Raw genomic sequence first — 9,625 nt, forward strand, 5'->3', positions numbered from 1 at the left:
TTGCTGAATGACGCGTATATGTCTCTTGAAAGACCTATAAGTCCCGTTATATATACCCATTGGAAAATTGTCTTCTCTGACATTATTTTCTACAATTACAAAGACAGTCCTGAGGACCCATTCAAGTTTTGGAGACCCCCGTCACCCGGACAGACACCTACCTACATAACAAGATGGGTAGTGTCTTAATCCTAGAGGTCCCCAAGCTCATTGGGGAGTCACCTAACCCCAGTGCTGGGACCAGCCTGTCTCCTGATCTGGAAGAATAATTACACACATCTGGTCCTCTAGATAACGCTGCCGGTCACAAAGCAATCAGCCATGTGCTTGTAAGAGGTGCCATTCTGTTAGCACGATTAAGGGAGGATGCGGTGGGGATGATTTTTAATCAGGAGAATGTGACTGGGACTCATCTCCAGCTCACGATATGAAGGCCTCCCTCCGTTCAAAACCCTCGCCTCCCCAGTTTCCCAATCATGAGAATAAAGAATTTGTCTGCATACATTCTCTTCTTGGTCCTCAGTTTCCCACGCCCATTTTCAAGGTGTTTTAGTAGTTCATATTTTCTCTTTTCTTTCCAGCTGAGATTTCCCCTTCTGCTTTATGTTGTTATCATTGTTAGCTTTCTTGATACATTTGATTTTTGGGTGGTTGAATCTGTGGCTGAATGGCTCATTAGGGGTCTGGCAGGGGTCTTGGGGGAGCTAATAACAAGGAGTCCAAGAAAGAAGAAAATGTTCTAAAATTGAGGATTTGCCATCATTGTACAACTCTTCGTGCTGGAACTATTGAACTGTATAGTATTTGGATTGTGTCCCAATGAAACTGTAGATTTAAAAAAAAAGAGATAATAAAGTCCAAACAAACAAACAAACAAACAAACAAGCCTTTTAAGTGCATCTAAGTGGAAGAAGCAGACATGTGGCTATTTCTATGTCTAAATCTCATTCTAACCATCTTGAGATGGAAATTACATATTATTCAAAAACTTCCCATGATTTATACTTTTTTCTTTTTGTCCCCATGATATTTTTTAAGACTTAAAATGTTTTTCTTTTTTCATTGAAGGCAAATTTGTAGATGGTAAGACCTGTAGATCTTCCAGGTACAATTCCTTGAGTTTTCATAAAAGCACACATCCCCGTCACCATAACCCCAATCAACACAACATTCCTGGTTCCCTGGAAGATTCCCTCCAGGTCTCTTCACCTTAATCCCCAGCTACCTCCCTCCCTCCCAACTGTCCCCATGAATTAATTTTCTACTATCTTGAACCTCACAGAAGTGGAATGATATTTGAAATTGAAGTTATTGGGTTCCACAGCCTGAGCTCTTTCCACTAAATCAGTGGTTCTCAACCTTCCTATTGCTGTGACCCTTTCATACAGCGCCTCATGTGGTGGTGACACCCCAACCATAAAATTATTTCCGTTGCTACTTCATCACTGTCATTTTGCTACTGTGATGAATCATCATGTCAATATCTGATAGGCAGGATGTATTTTCATGGTTACAAATGGAACATCACGAAAGCATTGTGATTCATCACAAAGCAATATGTCATTATATATTGTGAAATATTTATTTCTAATGATAAATCAATGAGATTTTGTCTTGAAGCACGGTGTAGCATGGGTAACGCCGGGGACTTGTAGGTGGGCAGATCTGCATGTGGGCGGACCCGCCTGGAGACAGATAGAGTGGTGTCTCAGTTCCTAAGACCATTGGAAATCGGTGTTTTCCGCTGCTCTTAGGCGACCCCTGTGAAAGGGTCTTTTGACTCCCAAGGGGGTCGCGACTCACAGGCTGAGAACCACTGCACTAAATGGCTAGGTTATTGCTTAGCAGTCTTGAGGGCGATGGGAACCAGCCCCTGCCTTCTCCCCTTGCCGGGCTCTAAGTCACTCCAGCCAGGGCTGCGTCTCTATCGTCTCTTTCTTGCGGCTCTTGACCTCTGCATACACACTGCTGCTGTCCTCCTGTCCCTGCAGGTGTGCCAGTTTCTTCCCACTGAAGCAGATGGTCGCATAATAGACGTCTTCCCCCTCCCTGGGTGAGGGGGCAGCCGGAGCCAAGGGTGGTCCTTCTGGGGGGCTAGTTTCTTTCAATCCAGTCGGGTGAGCCTGAGTGGAAGGAACAAGGGAAAGGATCAGAGACGGGGCAGTGGACACAGGATGCACGGGAAAACAAACAAACAAACAAACAAAACACCAATCTCACTGCCATTGAGTCGATGCCACCTCATGGAGACCCTCTAGGACCATGTAAAGCTGCCCCTGTGAGCTCACGAGGCTGTCACTCAGTAGGGCAGCAGAACTTCTACTCTTTCTCTGTCGGTTTCAAGTTGCCGAAGGTGAGGTTAGCATCCCGCCCTCAATGTGTGAGGCCGCCTTCCCTCGCACTTCCTTCAACTAGTCCACCCTTAGCGAGCACCTCCGTTGGTGGAATTCTCACCCTCCCCGTTCTGGGGACCCTGGTTCGATTCCTGCTCCAAGCACCTCACGTGTAGCCACCATCCAGCTCTCAGAGGATACAGGTCTGTTGCTAAGACGCCACACAGGTTTGGGGAGCAATTCCAGATGAGGGAAGGAAGGAAGGAAGGAAGGAAGGAAGGAAGGAAGGAAGGAAGGAAGGAAGGAAGGAAGGAAGGAAGGAAGGAAGGCAGGCAGGCGGCCTGGTGACTTGCTTCTGCAAACCAGCCCGCCCTGTGTTGTGCATGGGGCCACTGTGAGCCAGGAGTCTAGGAAACCCTGTGGAGCCATCCTCCTGCTCCCATGGAGTCTCCCTAGGACAGATTCAACTCCAAGGCTATGAGTTTGGGTGGTGTGGCTTTGTCCTTGGCATGAGGGGTGAAGGGTGGGGTAGAGAATGAGTGACAATGAACTTGCCATTTCTGTCAGTTATATTTGTAAATACTGAGAATACATACACATATATTCTCAGTTATAGATGATAGATAGATAGATGATAGATAGATGATTGATAGATAGATGATAGATAAATAGATAGATAGATAAATAGATTTATAGCTAGATAGATGATAGATAGATACCTAAATTGCAGTGAGTTGTGTTTGGAAGCTTTTTTCTTTAAACCAAACAAGCAATCAAATCAAACTCTCTGCCATCGAGTCAATTCCGACTCATAGGAACCCTGTAGGACAGGGTAGAACTGCCTCTGGGGGGATATTTTTGGTTTTACTCTTTGAAGTACAAATGACGCCTTGAATTATTTTTGTTGTGGTGGAAACCATGTGTTTTCAACAAGGCATTTGAATGAAATGAGGAAAAAAATGGAGGTAGATATGGATTCAACTCACACCCTGCCATCAAGTCAATGCTGACCATAGTGACCTTCTAGGGCAGGCCGGACTGCCCCTGTGAGTTTCTGAGACTGCAATTCTTTATGAGAGTCGAAACCCTCTTTTTTTCCCCTCCCGGGGAGCAGCTGGTGGTTTTGAACTGCTGACCTTGTGGTTCGCAGCCCAACTCATAACCCCTACGCCACCAGTGGCTGTGGTACCCTTAGTGGGACACATATGTCCCTAGGAGTCTCTTCTGGTACTTGGGCAGGTGGGATTCAGGAAGTTATACACCATCCCTCAAAATAGCAGCCCACACTGAAGGGGGAATAGCAGCTTCCCAGTCAAACCCAGAGGTGGGAAAGGTACGTGGGCATACAGATCACCCAAAGATGAATCTTTAGAGGTCCTCTCTAGGCAATACTTTGAGGAAGAGATTCACTCAGCCTCCATGGCTCCAGAAAGTCTGGATTCCACCATCATCGATTGCTTGGCCTTAATCGTGATGTAACAAAATATAATGTATTCAGACGAGCCCTGGTGATGGGGCTGTCTACTCCTCTAAAGAGTTACAGCCCCGGAACCCCACCGAGGCAGGTCCACCCTGTCCCGTAGCATCCGGAATGGACTCGGTCGGTGGCAGTGGAGGAGCACTCTGGAGGTGTAGCGGATTATGTACTCATTGGCCTGCTAACCTTAAAGTCAGCCGTTGAAAACCACCAGCTGCTCTGTGGGAGAAAGACGAGGCTTTCAATTCCCGCCACGATTTACAGGCCTCAGAAACCCGCCGGGGCCGATCCACCTTGTCCTATAGGGCCGCGCTGTGAGTCGGAACGGGCCTCGATGGCAGTGAGCTTGTCTGTTTTGAGTCACCACATGAAGAGGTGACTTGTCTCGATCACTGAGGTGTCCGGCAGCGCCTGCGCATTTCCAACTGAGGCAAACGCCTCACTTGCCTTTCTGGGGTGGTGCTTCTCCCCCAAAGACACAGGACTTCAGGCTGAGGAGCCTACGCTTCACTCTCCAGCTTGAGAGTCAGCAAAGTTCGTGCCGCCCCTCCCCCCCCCCGCCCCCGCCCCTCCTTTTCTTTATGAAGATAAACTTTGATGGAGACACAACCGTACTCACTCTCTCTCTTGTCTACGACCCCTTCCGTGCTATGCTGCCATAGCAGCCAGAGACCTGGTGGCTCACAAAGCAAACCAGATCTACTCTCTGGCCCTTTACCAGGAAACGTTGCCCCACCCCTGATCTAGATAAGTGCCAACGGATACGCACAATGCAGAGGAACCAGTGAGATACAGGGTAGGTTCTGGGTTTTGTTTGTCCGTTTGGGGCAACCCTTCCATGCCAGTTAGCAAGAGGCCTGAGAGGCAGAGACACGAGGGAGCCAAGGAAGACCGTGAAACTCAGTCTCCAGAGGGTCAGGGAGGTAGGGGGAAGGGAAAATGGACATGAAGTGAATGGACCCAAAGGCGAAGTGCTTGGTTGCCAACCACGAGGTCGGCGGTTCTCATGCGCCCAGTGGCTTCACTGGAGAAGGACCTGACCATCGGCTCCCATGGAGATGGATCAGCATCGACCCAATGGGTCCGACACCAAAAACCCAAGAGAAGAAAACAGAGCCCTGGTGACTCAAGGGCTAAGCGCTTTGGCTCTCTCGCCAAGAGGCCGGCAGTTCAAACCCACCCCGCAGCTCCAGAGGAGAGACACTGCACCATCTGCTCCCATCAAGATGACAGCTCTGTCTTGTGGCGTCGCCATGAGCTGGGATAGACTGGAGGGCACCCAACCACAGCAAAGAGAAGAAAGAGGCTCAGCTCTTCAGCCTGGGAGACTGCATGCCATCAGGAGATGGGAAACGCAGCAAGAGAGGCCGGCCGCAAGATGAGGGGCCATGGCCTTGGCTTGCAGCGGGGAGCTTGCAGGGTGTACACATGGGGGGCTGGGTGGCAGTGAAGCCATTCACATCACTCACCTGAGATACTGAGCCCGGCGCTGCTTCTGCACATTCCGGGTCTGTGTCCTCCGTGCCCACAGCTCCTCTCGTCGCTCTCTTCCTGAGGGACCTCACTCTGGGAAAAGTCACAGGAGAGCATTTCAGTCCGGTCAGATCAGAGGCAGTAGACAGACAGCCCTTCATCTAGCATCTGCTAAGGAGCTGAAGGGTTGGCAGAAGTGGGAGGCGATGAGTGGTCCACTCCCAGAGACCCCCATGTTGAGAACGCAGGCACCCTGCCTCCTGCACTAGGGGCCCAACCAGAGGTGGTGCATGTGGAAACCTCAAGCCTGTTCCAGCCACCCCATCCCCGACCCCCCAATTCTGCACGTGTTTAAAGCTCTTGTCACATCTAGGTTCCTTCCACTGTGGGTTCGGGATTCAATACCCAACATCCACTTCCCACGTACGACCTCTCTCTCTCTCTGTCAACCCCCGAGACCAATGCTCACATGACGAAGATGAAGAAGGAGAATAGGATCATGACCGTGACACTGACTCCGCCGATTGCACCTAGCACCATTCTGTTGACGGAAAGCGCGTCCTCTGCAGACAGATTGATAGCTGGTGATTCCCCTCCCAGAACTCAGTCTATACTTCCTGATTCCCTGTAGGTCCCTAGGCCACTGGGTGGGTTTGACCCACCAACCTCTCGGTTGGCAGCCAAGCACTTAGCCTTTGAGTCCATTCAAAATCGGACCTGGGTTGCGTAGGGCTGAACTGGCGACCTTCTCGAGGACCACAAAGAACACAAGGGACACAAGGGGCTGGGACTAAGGCAAGGTGAGTGAGACTCACAACGATGGGGCTGCATCCTGTCTTGGATGTGTTGTCAGAAGGAACCAGTCCCTGGAGAAGGACCTATGCTTGGTAACGTAGAAGGACGGTGATAGAGAGGGAGGCACTGGACAAGCTGGACAGACCCATGACTGCAAGCACGGGTTCAAACAGAAGACCCCTTGGGAGGATGGTACTGGACTGGGCTGCGTTTCCTTCTGCCAACGCTGTGAGTTGCAACTGGCTGATGACACTTGAAGGCCATGATTGTCAAAATGACCAAGAGATTGTCAGGTCTCTGTCCTGTGGACTACCCGGGTGGACTCAAACTGCCAACCTTGTCACTAGCAGCTGAGTGCTTAACCATTAGGCCATCGTGGCTCCGAAAGCAAAACTAGGTTGTTGCTGTTAGGTGCAGGTCCAGTTGACTCCAACTTAGAGCGACCCCCTGTGGCATGGAATAAAGTACAAAGTAACAGAGATGGAGGGGCAGTGGGCGGACAGACCAAGTTTCATCAGAGCATCCGGGTTGACTTTGGACCATTCATCCAAGTCAGATGGGTTCATCTGTCTGGCAGCTCATAATTTATTCAATATTCCTCATCATGTTCAAAAGCAGTGATCCTTCTTCCGTCTTGCTGATTCACCATCCTGTCACACTTACAGCCTAGACAACTCCATGGGGCAGTTTTACTCTGTCACATACACTTACGAGTCAGAATCTGCTGCAACAACACCACCAACACCACTTGTTCATCGTGGAATGAATCTATTTTGTACTTACTCTGATTTTGTTTTAAAGAAAAGAATTATTTTATTGGATATTGTCCTCTGATTGCTGAGTGACTTTTTTTGCTCCTCGTATATTTTTTTATTTATTTTTGGCTGGGTTCACCTTCACTTTCTGTGGTAGTTAGATGATTTTGTGTCAATGGGACACACCTGGTGAGGGGAGGAGTCAGACTTGTCTATGGGGCCACAGCCTGATGCTATGTCCTTGGGGGTGTGGCCTTCTACTTGGGGGTGTGGCCTTCTATGAGGAGAATCCTGGGAACTTCCCCCCTTCTCTTCCACTTTGCCTTCTTGCCTGCTGGGACTCTGCTGGAGCCCTGCCAGGTTTCCATCGACCTTTGATCCACTCAACTCTGCACCCACCAGCCTGTGCTCTTCCTTTTGCATCCTTGCATGTGGCTGTGTGCATCTGAAGAGGGATTTATGGACTAGTATGGGACTTATAGATTTGAGTTGGACTGGGCTGGGGTGCTTTATGTTATACAATTACTTCTTGATATAAAACACTATGAGTGTTACTGGATTTGTTTCTCTAGTCAACTGGGCCTAACACGCTCTCAATTTTTCAATGGAAGGGCTTTCTCTCTCCTAACAGGCCTACCCTTCCTCTGCAAGATCCACTTCCTTTCCCAGGCTTTCACCTTCCTAACCTCAGACCCCTGACCTGCAAACAACAACAACAATAACAACAAAAACCCAACAACAACAAGAAATAAAAAGCACAGTAAAGCTTTGGGCTCCAGGGTAACCCCAACCTTTCCATTGAAGCTCAGGGAGCTACTGGGTGGTTGTGAGGGTAGCTTAGAGGCTATTTCACTTAGAGGCTCCCCCACATCTACAAGTACAAAGAGTGATGCAGACCCTCCTGTACTCACGATGCAGGGCGAGGTTCAGGAAAACGTGCTCAGTTCCCAAATGGTTCTGAGCTTGGCAGGCAAATTCTCCTTCATCACGGACACGTATTTGAGGGATCACCAGGACCCCAGCTTCCGAAGGCTTGGAGGGGCACAGGGTGTGGCCCCTCAAGACCCAGCTCAGCCTGCAGGGTGGGTTGCTGCTGGCAACACAGACCAGACGCAGGTACTGGCCTTCGTGGACCTGCAGTGTTGAGCCATTTTCTATGGTGTTGGATTCTAGAAAGAGAGAGAGGGGGGGTCAGAGAGAAAAGAAACGCAATAGAAAGAGGAAGTGCACAGAAAGCAGATGAGGAGGACAGGGGCAGGGTACACAGATGAGGACAGACAGAGAGGAAACGCTGCAAGAGGGACCCAGGGAAGAAGCTGCAAAGCCAAGTGTATGTGATACCTTATCCAAGCTACATGGTGTCCATTTGGTCAAGGGTTGGTCTAGAGCCGGGGTCATCAAACTTTGGAGACAAAACAACCAATCTATCCCTCATAGCAATGTCAAGACCATTCAAGAGAAGAAAATATCTTTTGATTGGGGAGAAGCATACTGGTGATCGGCCTCAAGGGAGAACCATGGGGTCATTCCCCGCCCCCTCTCATGGATGCCCAGTGGGTTTTGGCTCATGGCGACTCCATGCGTGTAGCGTGTGTAGCTCCAGAAGGTTCAGGACTATGATCATTTGGAAGCAGATGAACAGGATTTTCTTCAAAACGCACCTCTGGCTGGCTTTGAGCCACCAACCTTTCCGTTAGCCCCGTGCTTAGCCCAGCGACCAACCCAACGACTCCAATTTGGCTGTAGCTCTCAAATCAGCGAGAGCATATGATCCACCCTCTTTGCTTGGAAGTGTTTGCTTTAGGCTTTAGGTGTCCATATATGTTGCTAGACGTCAATGAAAGATACATGAGTCTTTGTTGCATTCATATGGTGGTGGTGGCAGTGGTTAGTGGAAAACCATCATGCCATCAGTTCCCATCAATAAAAGATAGAATCAAAGGCCATGTGCAATGTTAAATCCAGGGTGCAGTATAACATCACTGATGAACCACATACCTGTCCTCTAGTTCTTTAATATTCCCTCTCCTTACTATTATGGTTCTTATGTGTTTTACCTCATCAATCGTGTTAGGTTAGTGTATGTCCATTTGTATATTTAGGATCGTGCAGAACATGAAAGCCAAGATAGATCATCCTTCAGAAACAGTAATGAGAGTAACAATTCCCTGAGGGTATGGGAAGAGAAGTGGGGTGGGGGTGAGGAAAGAGGGGTTGGATAGGGAGCTGATGGCATAAACCCACTCGATGGGATGGGATCAAACAACAGAATTGTGTGTGAATGGATATATTGAATATGTAAGATATGGGGTGGGCTGTTCTGGGAGTGGGGTGGGGGTGGGAGGGGATAAGAAGGTGCTGATATCAAGGAGTTCAAGACGAAAGAAAATGTTTTGAAACCGATTGTGGTAGCAATTGAACAATCCTGCTTGAGATGATGGAACTATGGAATGTTGTGGTATCTGTAAGAGCTCCCAATAAAATGATTGATTTTTTTTTAATCCATGTGTGGAGTGGGATACGATGAGCGACACAAAAGAGGGCAGTCTTTAGCACTGAGGTTAAATGATCTCTTTGACACATTGCATGGAAAACTCAGGACACAGAGCAGTTCGTGCGAAACACAGGTCCCTTCTGGGGAGGAGGGCTGCACCTGGGACAGTCTCTGCTGAGTCTTTCCGACTTCAACCAGGAGAGCTGATGACTTCTCCAAAAGTATCCGGGGAAAGACACAGATTAGGCTAGAGGGAGTCACCAGTAATTTCCTGACAGGGGCCCCAGAAGGCTTGTTC

The sequence above is a fragment of the Tenrec ecaudatus genome, chromosome 18, assembly GCF_050624435.1.
Source record: "Tenrec ecaudatus isolate mTenEca1 chromosome 18, mTenEca1.hap1, whole genome shotgun sequence".
Taxonomy (NCBI): Eukaryota; Metazoa; Chordata; class Mammalia; order Afrosoricida; family Tenrecidae; genus Tenrec; species Tenrec ecaudatus.